Source organism: Suricata suricatta, chromosome 3 (genome assembly GCF_006229205.1).
Source record: "Suricata suricatta isolate VVHF042 chromosome 3, meerkat_22Aug2017_6uvM2_HiC, whole genome shotgun sequence".
Taxonomy (NCBI): domain Eukaryota; kingdom Metazoa; phylum Chordata; class Mammalia; order Carnivora; family Herpestidae; genus Suricata; species Suricata suricatta.
Window position 1 is genome coordinate 28,621,084 of NC_043702.1, and position 14,732 is coordinate 28,635,815.

Below are 14,732 nucleotides of genomic sequence, written 5' to 3' on the forward strand. Positions count from 1 at the left end.
AGACTCAGTTCCCAGGTAGCGGCTTCACTCAGAAGTTTGGCTCCTGGGCTGGAATGCTAGAAGGACAGTTTCGGAGGAGATTGTCTTCCAGAGCATCTACCTGTTCAGCACGACAGTCTCAGGATAACTGTAGAGCGTTCAGGGCTCCAAGAGCCAAGGGCAGTCTGACCAAGGAGGAAGCCGCACGATTTTTTATAAAGGCTTGGAAGTTAGATAGCATCACCTCCACTGTCCTTTGTTAGTCAAGCCAGTCTCGGAGTGCACCCAGATCCAGGGGGATTAAACATAAATCCTATGGGATGAGTGTCAAAGAAAACTGCCACAAGGGTAGGTATTGAGGGACAATAAGTTCCTGCCATAGGCCCCGAGTCTGTACCACAGCAGTGAAGAGGGAAATAGACCATTAACAACTATAAAATGAAGGATCTATAATATACCAATCAATCTGTAACTGTTTCCTAATCACCACATACACAACTGTGCTTCTTGCTAAGTGCCCTGTTAATATATATATTGGATAGTGTTGAGGCCCTTCCCTTTGGCTCAAATTCTTTTAAGCTTTTATATATAGCTCAAGATCCTTGGCATATGTAACTGAAATGTTCTTTGTGGGCTTAAGGCTATTTATAGGAGGAAATGAGTCTTTGTTAGGTTGCTTTCAGATTGTCCAGCCTGGGTTGCTATAGATTAAGTACTAGGTCCAAACGAAGTAGTGTTCCTCAGATAACATATTTAGTATCACAGTTTGAGTACTGCAGTGGAACTCAAACTAGTTTTCTAGGGGCTTCGATGCCATTTCGACTTAGAGGATTTACTACATTATTCAGGAGGATAAGTAACCTCCCTGCCAAACGGTGTACTGTATATTAATTGTTTTCTGAATTAAGAAAGTTGGGTTTAAAGAAAAATTTTTTTAATGTTTATTTTTGAGAGAGACAGACTGAGAAGGGGAGGGGCAGAGTCAGAGGGAGACACAGAATCTGAAGCAGCACCCAGGCCCCAAGCTATCAGCACAGAGCCCGATGTCAGGCTTGAACCCACAAGCCATGAGATCATGACCTGAGCTGAAGTCACTTAACCAACCGACTGAGCAACACAGGCGCCCCCAAAAAAGAAAGTTTTCTAATCATAAGGGCAAACTAGGACAGGAATTAAGCATATTGATTGAGATCTTTAAACTCTTCCAAGACTTTGGGATTTTCCTCATATTCCTAGGGATCGGGTGACCTTGCCCCATTGTTCTAGAATAGACGCATCTACTTTGCTGCTGGGAAGGCCTGGGATAATGTTGGAAATCTAAAAGGAGCAGTAAAGCATGACTGAATTTCATTAATCTCTTTTTCCTCTCCGTCAAGAAGAATTTTTTTGCCTGTTTCCGTTTCTTTAAGACCGGAAGCAACCTGGTCTTTATGTGAGGTGCAACATTACGTGAATAAAGTTAAGTAATAAGATAACTTATGTCTTCCTGTAGCTCCCCAAACCTCAAACTACAGTTCTGATAAAGCATGAAGTGGAAATGTACTGTTTACTTAGTAGCAGGAACTAAGCAGCCACACCCCTTCATGGGATGGGGCTTGTTTTGTACCTGCAAACCCAGAGGGAATGACAAGGGAAGGGAAGTGTATCCCTGGGCAGCAGCATTCCCTTAGGAAATAGGAGTTATTCCTCAGTAACTCCTGGGTATGTCCTCACTCTGGGACCTCTGCCCTCTCCTTTATACACTTTACCAGCCAAATGTGTGTGTCCTTCTCCCTTTAAACCTTTTGTTCTGTAGGAGATGAGGTCTGTTCCTTATTTCTTTCACTCCGTCTCTAATGTCTCTAATGGTTTGCCTCGAGTGTTCTTACCTAATATTTCCCTCTCATGTCCTTCCCACTTACACATGAGGGACATTTTCTACTAGCTCCAATTTGTCATTGTCCTCCCCTGTACTCTCCACCTTTTTCTTGCCTGTGACTGGGTATAGGAAATGTATTGCCCTTAGTAAAACCAAGATAGTTCTCATCCGAAACCGGAATATTAGGACAAATATCTTGTAAGGGAATGGTTTTGAGAACATGTGATGCCCTGTATAAATCTAGTGATGGCCAGAAAGGAGATACCTAATCATTTTAAATAATATATTTGAGTCTTAAAAATCCATATCTTATTCCACTGTGAACTTTTTGATTGGAATTGGTTCTTCCATTCTTGTTTTATGGTTTAATCCATTAAGTCCCTGTGTAAGAAAAGCAGGGGTTTTTTGTAAATTAAAAAAAAAATGTTTATTTATTTTTGAGAGAGAGAGCATGAGCGGGGAAGGGCAGAGAGAGGGAGACACAGAATCTGAAGCAGGCTCCAGGCTCTAACCTGTCAGCACAGAGCCTGATGCAGGGCTCAAACTTATAAACCATGAGGTCCTGATCAGATCTGAAGTCAGATGCTTAACCGACTGAGCCACCCAGGCACCCCAAGAAAAGCAGTTTTGACAAGGAAAATGAATAACACCCTAAGAAGGGTAGGAAACCTTTCTGCCAGGTGAACCACCAAAGAGATTATTAGGAGCTTCTGTGCTTTTAACAGTCAGCTCCTAATATACTTAATAGCTTGACAATTAAGGCTACTGGGCAAGAACTGTGCCTCTTCAATTTTATTCCCTGGGCAGTACCTGGGGAATGCTCTATACGTTTGGACATTCTGATGTTAACTTGAGTTATTAAGACTGATCCCCAGGTTGAGTAGAACAAGTCAACTGCTCATTCTTGGGAATAACAGGTAGTTTTTCCCAGGCACCACGATATAATGATTAGGGCACTGGGCAAGGAATTTTCCTAAATTGGCCCATCTGCCCAGAAGAGGTCATTCCTTTTCCCGTGTGAGTTGCTCCCTCCCAGAGAGCTACGTTGACTCACCCTCTGACTCAGCACGATTACACACAATAAACAGTTGAGAAATTATTGTCTCTGCTAAGAGTTTGTGATGCAGTAAAGCACATGGATGCAATTATTGACCAAAAAGATACCAGTCTCAATTTCTGATAACGCCCCTAGTTCTTTCCCTGGCCCCTTTTCTCCCCTGCACCTACTCATAAAGCTAATATGTCAAAAGTGTTGGCTATAGGGATGAGTATATAAGGGTTTCTTTTTTAAGATCATTGCCTAGTATTCCAGTGTGTGCCTTTACCAAAATTTATCCCAATTTCTACCCAATAACTAAAATGTATTGAGCATATACTATGGGTTAGGCACTGTTCTAAATATCACAATCCAATGAAGTAAATTCTGTTATTAGCTCCATTTTACAGATGGGTAAACCAGAAGCACGGTGGGGTAATTTGTTTGTGATTACATAGCCAGTAAATTGTAGAAATGGGATTTGAATCCAGACAGTTCTTGGGGCACCGGGTGGCTCAGTCAGTTGAGCGTCTCACTTCAGCTCAGGTCATGATCTCAGGGTTTGTGGGTTTGGGCCCCGTGTCAGTCACTGTGCTGACAGCTCAGAGCCTGGAGCCTGCTTGGGATTCTGTGTCTCCCACTCTTTCTGCCCCTCCCCCATTCATGCTTTGTCTCTCAATAATAAATAAATGTAAAAAAAAAAATTTTTTTTTTAAAAGAATCCAGGCAGTTCTTAACCACTATGCTACACTGCTTCCCTATTGATGGGAATTTTAGGCCTTTTTCTAGATTCCTTTAGATTTTTAAAATTATAGTTAATGCAGTAATGAATACCCTTTTACATAAATATTTACATACTTTTTTTTTTTTTTTTGAGAGGGCACGACCAGAGGAGAGGGGCAGAGGGAGAAAAAGACAGAATCCAAGCAGGCTCCACACTGAGCGTGGAACCTGATATGAGGCTTGATCCCTCAACCTTGGGATCACGACCTGAGCTGAAATCAAGAGTTGGATGTTCAACCACCTGAGCAACCCAGGTACCCCATTTTCTATCAGTAAGGACAAGTTTCTTAAAATGACATCATGAAGTCAAAGAGCAGCACATTTTTATTTGAACAGGAAAATTTTTTCCTCCAAATGTATCATTTTTTGGGGGGAGGTAGCATTTTATCAGAGGCAACAAGCTGTCCTCCTGCTATATTTAAAATTTTACTAGCAGGGCACCTGGGTCGCTCAGTCAGTTGAACATCTGACTTTGGCTCAGGTCACTGATCGCCTCATGAGTTGGAGCCCCACATCGGGCCTGCTGCTGTCAGCTTAGAGCCCACTTTGGATCCTCTGTCCTCCTGTCTCTGCCCTTCCCCTGCTTTCACTCTCTTTCTCTCTCAAAAATAAACATTTAAAAATAAGTAAATAAAATCTTATTAAAAAATAAAATAGAAAATAAAATAAAAATTTATTAACAGAAGTACTAGAAAGTCATCTTAGTTCATTATCTGAGGGAGTAATTATCTAAGCGGTCTTTTCTTCCTATCATTTCTGTTACTTGATTAGGAGTGCACACAGGTCAACTGCAAGCTGAAGAGCCCTAGACTGGGGCCTGGGTCATGGTAGTTCAGAGATTGAATTAAATGACAAGGTCTTTGATTTTTTTTTAACCTGAAAAATGGGGATATTAAGTACTAGTTACTTTATCTCCTACCAATGGGTTGAGACACAAAAATGAATGCACACATTGTTCATATGTATCATTAAGAACACTTACAATGGAGGGATACCCATTGAGGAACCAGGGGAAAGAACTGTGGGGCCCAACAGGGAATTGAGACCTGGTATCTTTTTGGTCACTAAATGCATACAAACGCTTTACTCACACATGTGCATCAGAAACTCTGGTAGAGACAATTTCTCAGCCATTTATTTTGTGTGACCATCTGTATAAGTCTTAGTATACTTTTAGCAGGTAGGCTCACTATAAATATTCTATGAATAAATTAATGAACAAAGCTTTCTTTTTTAAGTTTATTAATTTTGAGAGAGAGAGAGAGAGAGCAAGCTAGTGGGGTAGGAGCAGAGAGAGAGGGAGAGAGACAATCCCAAGTAGCCCCTGACATGGGGCTTGATCTCACAAAATGAGATCATGACCTGAGCTGAAACAGAGTTGGATGCTTAACTGACTGAACCATCCAGGTGCCCCTGAGCCAAGTTTACAACACTGGTCATCAATTTTCCAAAGCTAAGACAAATGTCCTCTCTAAAAAAAAAGGAAATAATTTTTAGCACTTTGTTTTTCCCCTATATAATGAATATCTATGTCTTCTTTAGGAAGATTATGTTCATAATATGGTATAAGATCTTAAAATTTGGTCTTGGGAAAACTAATAAGCAAATCACCCAGAGTAGAGTCTGAAGTTATCTAGTTTGTCAAATGTTGAGTAACTGCCTCTCTGTAAATTTGGAATACAAAAATGTAGAAAAATAATCCATTTATTGACTAGTAACCCTTATGCTGTATAATTTATTGGTCCTTCAGGATACTATCTTCCATTTCTTTAAAATTATTGATAGGTAACCCGATTTGTGAATCACTTCCAAGTGATTAGCAATTCAGTAGAAATTAGTCATATGTAGTCATATATGCTGACAAAACTTTCAAATTATATTTTAGATTATGTGTATTTTATTGGACTATATAAGTCACACTTTATAAATTTCATCTTCTATTTTATTCCAAAACGTTCAGTTATCTTGAATAATGTCCTTTCTTGTTGAGTGTATCCATATTTCAAAGACTTGTACAAATATGGATATAAATTGAATCCATTTTCCCCCTTTCCAACGTGTGTGTGTGTGTGTGTGTGTGTGTGTATTTATTTTTTTAAGTAAGCTCTATGCCCAACTGGGGCTCAAACTCACGACACTGAAATCAAGAATTGCTTGCTTTATTGACTGAGCTAGCCAGGCGCCCCTAGACTTATATATTTTTTAAACTAAGTTGGGAAATATCTATAAACTTCAACTTGAAAATATTATTTATTTTTAGCACACGCAGGAACAGAGGAAGGCAGAGGGAGAGAGAATCTTAGGCTCCATGCCCAGTGCAAAGCCCAACTTCAGGCTCAATCTCATGATTGTGAGATCATGGCCTGAGCTAAAATCCAGAGTCTGACACTTAACCCACTAAGCCACCCAGACTCCTAATATGAAAATATTTTAGACTTAGGTGTGTCGGGTAGAAAACTACACATTTCTATAAATGACACATATATGTACTCAAATGTAGAAATAAAGTAAACATGAAAGGCATTTTAATTAGGGATAAATAGAATATATGTTTTTAATATATGCCTTTTAACATTTATTTATTTTTGAGAGAGAGAAAGAGACAAAGTGCAAGTTTGGGGAGGGGCAAAGAGAGAGGGAGACACAGAATCTGAAGCAGGTTCCTGGCTCTGAGCTGTCAGCACAAACTCATGAACCATGAGATCATGACCTGAGGTTAAGTCAGACACTTAACCAACTGAGCTACCCAGGCACCCCAGAATAGAATATATTTTTAAGAATTTATCACTAGGCAGCCAAAAGTTTTATACTCAAGAGTTTCAGAATTTTTCCAAGAACTGGAAAAATAATATTGTTTTAGTCTGTTTGGGTTGACATAAAAAAAAAAAAAAACCCACAGACTGGGTAGCTCATACACAAACTTATTTTTCACAGTTGCAGTGCCTGCAAGTCCAGCACCAGCGCACCAGCATGGTTAGGTTCTGGTGAAGGCCCTTTCCAGGTTGCAGACTCCCACCGCTTGCTGTGCCTCACAAGACAGATGTGCAAAGGCAGCTCCTGCGGTGGCTTTCATAAAAGCACTGATCCTATTCATGAATGCCCCATCCTCATGATGGTCCCAAAGGTCCCACCTCCTAAAATCATTACACTGGGCACTAGGATTTCAATATATACTTTTTGAAGGGACACAAACATTCAAATAAATGTTTGAATAAACCATAACAAATAAATCATAATACCCAACTCGACAGCAGTCCTCTTCAGTTATGGGAAAGTAATTGCCAATGCAAAATGTATACTAGTATGAGTTCTGCCTTATTCTGAATAACTGTGCGGGGAGCTCTATTCTCTCTGAGTCATGCCATTAAATAGACAATGAACTCAGTGATGAACTTAAGATCCAGTTATTGTGTGTGTAACTCAACAGGATGTTGATTTACTAAGCCTTTGCAGCATAGAAGCTGTTTCTAAAATTTCTGTTCACTGTATTTGGGGCAGTCATATCCAACACTATTTACTGGGTGGCAGCACTATGTGATAATGTACAAGCTAATTTGTGGGGCACCTGGGTGGCTCATTTGGTTAAAAGCCAACTTCAGCTCAGGTCATGATCCCTGGTTCATGGGTTTCAGGCCCACGTCAGGCTCTGTGCTGACAGCTCAGCCTGGAACCTGCTTCAGATTCTGTGTCTCCCTCTCTGCCCCTCCCCTGCTCACACTTTGTCTCTCTCTCTCTCTCTCTCTCTCTCTCTCTCTCTCTCTCTCAAAAAAATAAACGCTAAAAAAAACTTTATACACGGATTTGATGTTAAGGAAGAAAGTTCTGGAATCAATTAATTTCCCAGATTTAAATCTTGGCCTGACCACTCATCAGTTATGTCATCTCTATTACTATTACCTATTGAAATGGGGATGACAATGATAAGAACACCTGCCTCACAGAGTTAACTAAATAATATATTTAAAGCGCTAAGCAAGAGTAAATGCTTAGTAAGTGTTAGTTGTTATTTCATCCTTTAAAAAGAAAAAATGAAAATGTATACTTAGGGATGCCTGGCTGGCTCAGCATCCAACTCTTGATGACAGGGTTGTGAGTTTGAGCCCCACATTGGATGTAGAGATTACTTTAAAAAATGTGTGCCTAGAAGTCTATGATTTAGTATGCAACCCATCTATAGTTTAGGACTAGGGAAGAAAGCATTATGGCTTTTTCCACATAATACTCTATATCAAAAGTTTTATTTCTAGTCAGTTGAAAGTAATAAGTTTGGGGGAAACCTTGTCTTTAGAAGTAACCTTCCGGACAGAAGTGTGTTTTGAGATAGGGAGATTATTCTGAATTACCTGATTAGGCCCAACATAATCAGAATGATCCTAATATCAGCAAGACACTGTGCTGTTGGTTCTAAAGATATAGGAAGAGATCCTGAGTCAGGGGATTCAGGTAGCTTCTAGAAGCTGGAAAAGGCAAGGAAACAGATTATCCCCTGGAGCCTCCAGAGATATGAAACCCTGCTGATAGTTTAATTTCAGCCCAGTAAAGCCTATTTTGGACTTCTGACCCACAGAACTGTAAGATAATATTCTATGTTGTTTTTGTTTTTTTTGTATTTTTTTAAGTTTATTTATTTTAAGAGAGAGAGAGAGGAGGGGGAGGAACAGAGTGAGAGGAGGGGGGAAAGAGAATCCCAAGCAGGCTCCATGCTCTCAGTGCGGAGCCCAATGTGGGGCTTGATCTCACAAACCATGAGATTATGATCTGAGCTGAATTCAAGAGTCAGACAGTTAACTGACTGAGCCACCCAGGTGACCCTAAACTATGTTGCTTGGTTTGTTTGTTTGTTTGTTTTTTTGAGAGAGAGAGAGAGAGAGACAGAGACAGAGACAGAGAGAGAGGCAGTGTGAACAGGGGAGGGTCAGAGACAGAGGGAGACACAGAATCTGCAGACAGGCTCCAGGCTCTGGGCTAGCTGTCAGCACAGAGCCCTACGCAGGGCTCGAACCCATGAATTGTGAGATCATGACCTGAGCCAAAGTCCGACGCTTAACCAACTGAGCCACCCAGGTGCCTAAACTATGTTGTTTTAAGCCACTAAATTTGTGGCACTTTAGGACTGCAAGTTTCTATTATACATTCATTAATCTGCGCTTAACTTATGGAGACACATAATTTGTAATCATTACAAACTGAAATTTACTTCTAGTTCTCTTGGATTAAAACCAGATTTATCCCAGAGTGCCTGGCTGGCTGAGTTGGTAGAGCCTGCGACTCCTGATCTCAGGGTCATGAGTCCGAGCCCCGTGTTGGGTATAGAGTCTACTTTAAAAATAAATAAGAAAATAAGAAACAATACAAAACTGGAGTTATCCTTTGAAAACTGATTTGTTCCAGGGCTGGGGTAGGAAAATATACAAAATGAATCTAGAGCATCTTTCTGGCATCAGAAAAGAAAAAATATAAAATGAATCTAGAGATACTTTCTGGTATCAGAAAGGGAAGAATTACTCACAAAGGAGGGAGGTTATGTCAAAAGGGTACAGACACTAACCTGAAAAGGCTATCAATGCCTAAAGCTGGAAGTTGAACAACAAAGTAATGATGACTTGGATTATAACTCCCCAAATAAAATATAAATATATACTCATGAGTCCATAATAAAATAAATATATACATACATATATAAATGGAGGAGAATGGACAATTCCATTGAAGAATGTTAAAATTAATGTGGGAAAGTTTGAGGAGAAGCAGAATATTTACATAGCCCAAAGTATGTCTCCCATGACATTAAAAAAAATTTTTTTAAGTCTTTATGTATTTTTGAGAGAGAGAGAGAGACAGTGCTCAAGTGGGGGAGGGGCAGAGAGAGAGGGAGGGAGACACAGAATCCGTAGCAGGCTCCAGGTTCCAAGCTGTCAGCACAGAGGCCAATGCAGGGCTTGGACTCACAAATCGTGAGATCATGGCCTGAGCCGAAGTGGGATGCTTAACCGACTGAGGCACGCAGGCACCCCTCCCATGATATTTTTAAATATAAATGGAAAAGCAGTAACTTTATAGTGGGGAAACCCAGAACACACCAGCTTAACCAAGTAGTCAAGATCAGGACTCTCGGTGTGGTGGGCAGAATTTTAAGATGCCTGCTCCCTCCCTCTGTCCTTCTTACCTTTAATATATATGCCTGGCATCCAGGCTGTAAATATAATGGATTTTCATCCTGAAATGAGATTATATTATGTGACATGGTCGACTTTAAGAAAAGGGAGATGACTGGTTGGAGCCTGACCTAATTGTATGTGACTTTTATTTTACTTATTTTATTTTTTTGTCAGATTTTATTTCTAAGTAATCTCTATATCCAACATGGGGCTCAAACCTATAGTTCCAAGATCAAAAGGCTCACCCAACCCCTTTATGAATCTTTTAAATCGTGGCCTAGAAGTCAGAGATTCGAGGTGTGAGAAGGCTTTTCTGGGAGGTGCTCCTGCCGCCCATGTAGATAAAAGCACCACACGACTAGAACTTAGAATGGCCTCTAAGAACTGAGAGGGATCCCTGGCTGCCAGATAGCCAGAAGACAGGTCCATCCTCTAACCAAGAAGCTGAATTCTGCCAACAAGCCGCATGAGCTGGGAAGATGGATACCAGATCCACAGGGAATGCAGCCATCCGACGCCTCGATTTCAGCCTTGGGAGACCCCGAGCAGGAAGCCCGCTGCAGCCTGCCTGGACTTCTCACCTCCAGAATCCATGAGATAAGAAGTGGGTGGTGCTGGGTCTGTGGTGAGTTACTCCAGCCGCAGAAGAAAACTATACAGCCAGCCATAACACATCTTAATGTCATGCCCCCTGATAGGATGCTCTGAAAAGGTCACATGGCAGATGGTGAGATTTTCTTGCCCTAAATACACTACCTCATCTAATCATGGGAAAACATAAGACAAACCCAAATGGAGAGACATTCTACAAAATGACTGACCAGAACTCTTCAAGGCAGTTGAGATCATGAGAGACAAGGAAAGACCAAGGGTCTGGAGTGGAAAAAGGACGGTAGTGGTAAACTGGTGAAATCTGCAGTTTAGTTAACAACAAAACCTACAACCAAACACGCATCATTTCTCTCTAGGACTGGCTAGTCTATGTAACTGAAAACAAATCACTTGCTAGAACTTGGTTTTTCCAGTTGTTAGGTAACACAAACAGCAAGTTTGTAGTGGTACTTTGGGATCCTGGGGTACCTGGATGTCTCAGTCTGTTAAGCATCTGACTTGGTTTCAGCTCAGGTCATGACAGCCCATTTGGTATTCTCTCTCTTTCCTGGCCCCTCTCCTGCTCATTCTCTCTCTCTCTCTCTCTCTCTCTCTCTCTCATAAAGAAACTTTAAGAAAAATAAAAAATAAAAGATTCTTAGCTGAAATAGCTATGTTGCTTACTGTTGGTTTTCTTTTTAAATTTTTTTAAGATTATTTATTTTTGAGAAAGAGAGAGAGAGTTAGTGGGGGAGAAGCAGAGAGAGAGGGAGACATACAATCTGAAGCAGGCTTCAGGCTCCGAGCTGCCAGCACAGAGCCTGACATGAGGCTTGAACTCACGAACTGTGAGATCACGACCTGAGCCGAAGTCGGACACTTAACCAACTGAGCCACCCAGGTGCCCCACTTACTATTTGTTTTTTAATAGTTCTGTTTTCCTTTAAGAAAGCTTAAATTTGGAAGAGTTGGTGTGTTTTGGGAGACTTAGTATGCTTCAACATTGTAATGATTTTTTATTTATTTATTTATTTATTTATTTTTTGAGAGACAGAGAGAGACAGCACAAGCAGGGGAGGGTCAGAGAGAGAGGGAGGCACAGAATCTGAAGCAGGCTCCAGGCTCCGAGCTAGCTGTCAGCACAGAGCCCGACGCAGGGCTTGAACCCATGAACTGTGAGATCATGACCTGAGCCGAAGCCGGATGCTTAACCGACTGAGCCACCCAGGCGCCCCAACATTGTAATGATTTTGATGCACTGATACAGATTAATGAAAGCTAATACTATGAATGGATATAATCTAAAAATGAAAATCCTGACAACTTCATACACTGTGGAGGCTTCTTTTGGTTGTTGCTTTGCTATTTGCTTTTTCCTTTTATTTCAAATTAAGGAGTTGGCATAAACAATAAGTACACAAGATCCTTTTACAGTTTAAAACAATGAACATTTCAGAAATTTTCTGAACTCAAGTCAGAATAAAGAGAGGGAACCAAAAAAGAATTCAGTAACACACCATTCAAACAGTTTAATTCAGACAAGTTAAAACCTCCTTCTAGGGGCATCTGGGGTGGCTCAGTTGGCTAGGCATCCGACTTTGTCTTAGGTCATGATCTCATGGTTTGTGGGTTCAAGCCCTGCATCGGACTCTGTGCTGACAGCTCAGAGCCTGAAGCCCGCTTCGGATTCTGTGTCGCCCTCTCTCTCTCTATCCCTCTCCAGCTCATGCTCTGTCTCTCTTTCAAAAATTAAATAAAAGCATTAAAAAAAATTTAAAAAAAAGAAACCTCCTTCTAATAGGAGGAAAAAAAAGGACAAATGGCCTGCGTTAAGTATTTACATGAGCTTTCTCCTCCCCCCCCCCAAAGTTTATTTATTTCCAGAGAGTGAGCATGAGCAGGGGGAGTGGCAGAGAGAGAGAGAGAGAGAGAGAGAGAGAGAGAATCCCAAACAGGCTTCACACTGTCAGTGAAGAGGACCCGGGGCTCAAACTTATGACCCATGAGATCATGACCTGACCTGAAACCAAGAGTTGGTTGCTTAACCAATTGCTCCATAAGGTGCCACTACACGAGCTAACAATGGTAACGTGAGTCTCCTCCCCTGTAATTTTTTGCTAGCTTTATTTCAGAGAGATGGACACATACTGTATGGATGGAATGATAATTTATCACATTACCAGTAATTACCGTATAAAGTACTCTCCCTTTGCTGCTCATACATTTTAGGTAACGTAATTCTTCCCTCTTTCCTCCATAGAAACAATGCTTACCGCTTCCAGCTCAAAACTGGCTTAACGGCCTCCTCTGAGGTTAATGTTAACATCGTTCGGGACAGAGTAACAGGAAGCATCTGTGTGTCTTACCACAAACTGAGATGATCCATTCTTCCCCCATCTGAAGTATAAATTCTGTTGGTATTAAATTACTTAATTGCTTCTGCTTTATATATTAATACATTAAAACATTTAGGTATATAAAACATCATAAAATCTCTGGAAAAACGAAAATGATTTATGACTATGTAAATATTTATTTAGTTCTTCCCCGTTGGTCAATATTGATTCTTTCTTTTCCCCTCTATAAATTATTATTTATTTCCTTATTTATTTTTAAAGTTTTTACTTAAACCCCAGGTAGTTAACATATAGTATCATATTAGTTTCAGGTGTATAATATAGTGATTCAACAATTCCATACATCACCCTGTGCTCACCACGTCAAGTGCACTCCTTAATTCCCGACACCTATTTTACCCATCCCTCCACCCCCTCCCATTTTCCTCTATAAGTTAAAGGCAACTTGTATTATGAAAGCGGTTCCTAGATATCTTTTGCTTTTTTTATGTTCTAGAACCATCTATGGCTACACCAAAACTCAAGGAATAATGTTAATCAATTAGCAGGTGCTAAGTTACCTAAAAGAGCAGATGGAATAATTGATTATGTCCTACAAAATGGGAGAAGGGACTACTTAACAATCTTTTTTTTTTTTTTTTTGAGAGACAGAGACGGCGTGAGCAGGGGAGAGTCAGAGAGAGAGGGAGACACAGAATCAGAAGCAGGCTCCAGGCTTTGAGCTAGCTGTCAGCACACACCCTGACACGGGGCCCGAACCCACGAACCGTGAGAACCTGAGCCGAAGCCGGACATCCAACTGACTGAGCCACCCAGGCGCCCCAAGAGAGAAAGGGTGACACAGAATCTGGCGCCCCAGTTTTTACTTTTTAAACTGTAGAGTTTTTAATATTAAGTGGCATTAGTCATTTAAGAATAGAGTATGCATCCATTTACAGTTTCTTTGGCAATAAAAAATGTAGAACAGAAAAAAAGCCAATAGAAAAAAGTAACAATGGGCATGGAGGAGGGAACTTATGGGGATGAGCACTGGGTGTTTTATGAAAACCAACTGTCAATAAACTATAAAAGAAAAAAAGAAAAAGTAGCATACTTAGCACTGCTCCCATATAATTGGACAGTTGGAATATATTGGCATCATTAGAATTGTACAGATATTTCACGAATTACCTTGGGACTCTTTTAGTGAGATTAAAGTCCGCATTTGCTTCCTCAGAACTCTTCTCACTCAACCTATAGAATAGCCATATCTTTAAAAAAATTTTTTTAATGTTTATTTTTGAGAGAGAGAGAGAGAGAGAGAGAGCGAGCGTGAGCAAGCAGGGGAAGAAGAAGCAGAGAGAGGAGACACAGAATCCGAAGCAGGCTCTAGGCTCTGAGCTGTTAGCACAGACAGGGCTGAAACTTGTGAACCATGAGACCATGACCTGAGCTGAAGTTGGATACTTAACCGAGACACCCAGCCTCCCCTGGAATAGCCATATCTTAATTATGTAATGGTTTCAAAGACATTGTACTGGTTAAGAAATCAAAATCTCATCAAATATTCATTAATTTAATACATATTGATGGTGCAAATTTTGTGCCAGGTACTGTTCTAGATGCTTAGTGAACAAGATCGATTTAAAAAAAAAGGAGGGAGGCCTGGTTGGCTCAGTCAGTAGAGCATGAGACTCTTGATCCCAGGGTCATGAGTTCAAGCCCCCACATTGGATGTGGAGCCTACTTAAAAAATAAAATAAAAATAAATTTAACGGGTGCCTGGGTAGCTTAGTTGTTTAAGTGTCCAACTTCAGCTTAGGTCATGATCTCACAGTTCATGGGTTTCAGTGTGTAAGGTCGCAGGTCCGATTCAGCCTTCCCCTGTACTTAAAGGGGAAGGTGCCGGCTTCTCCGTATGAAAGGGCGCCCAATCAGGAGAGGCCAGCTGACACCTTTGACCTTTCTGGGGGCCGGCCTAGTCACGCCCT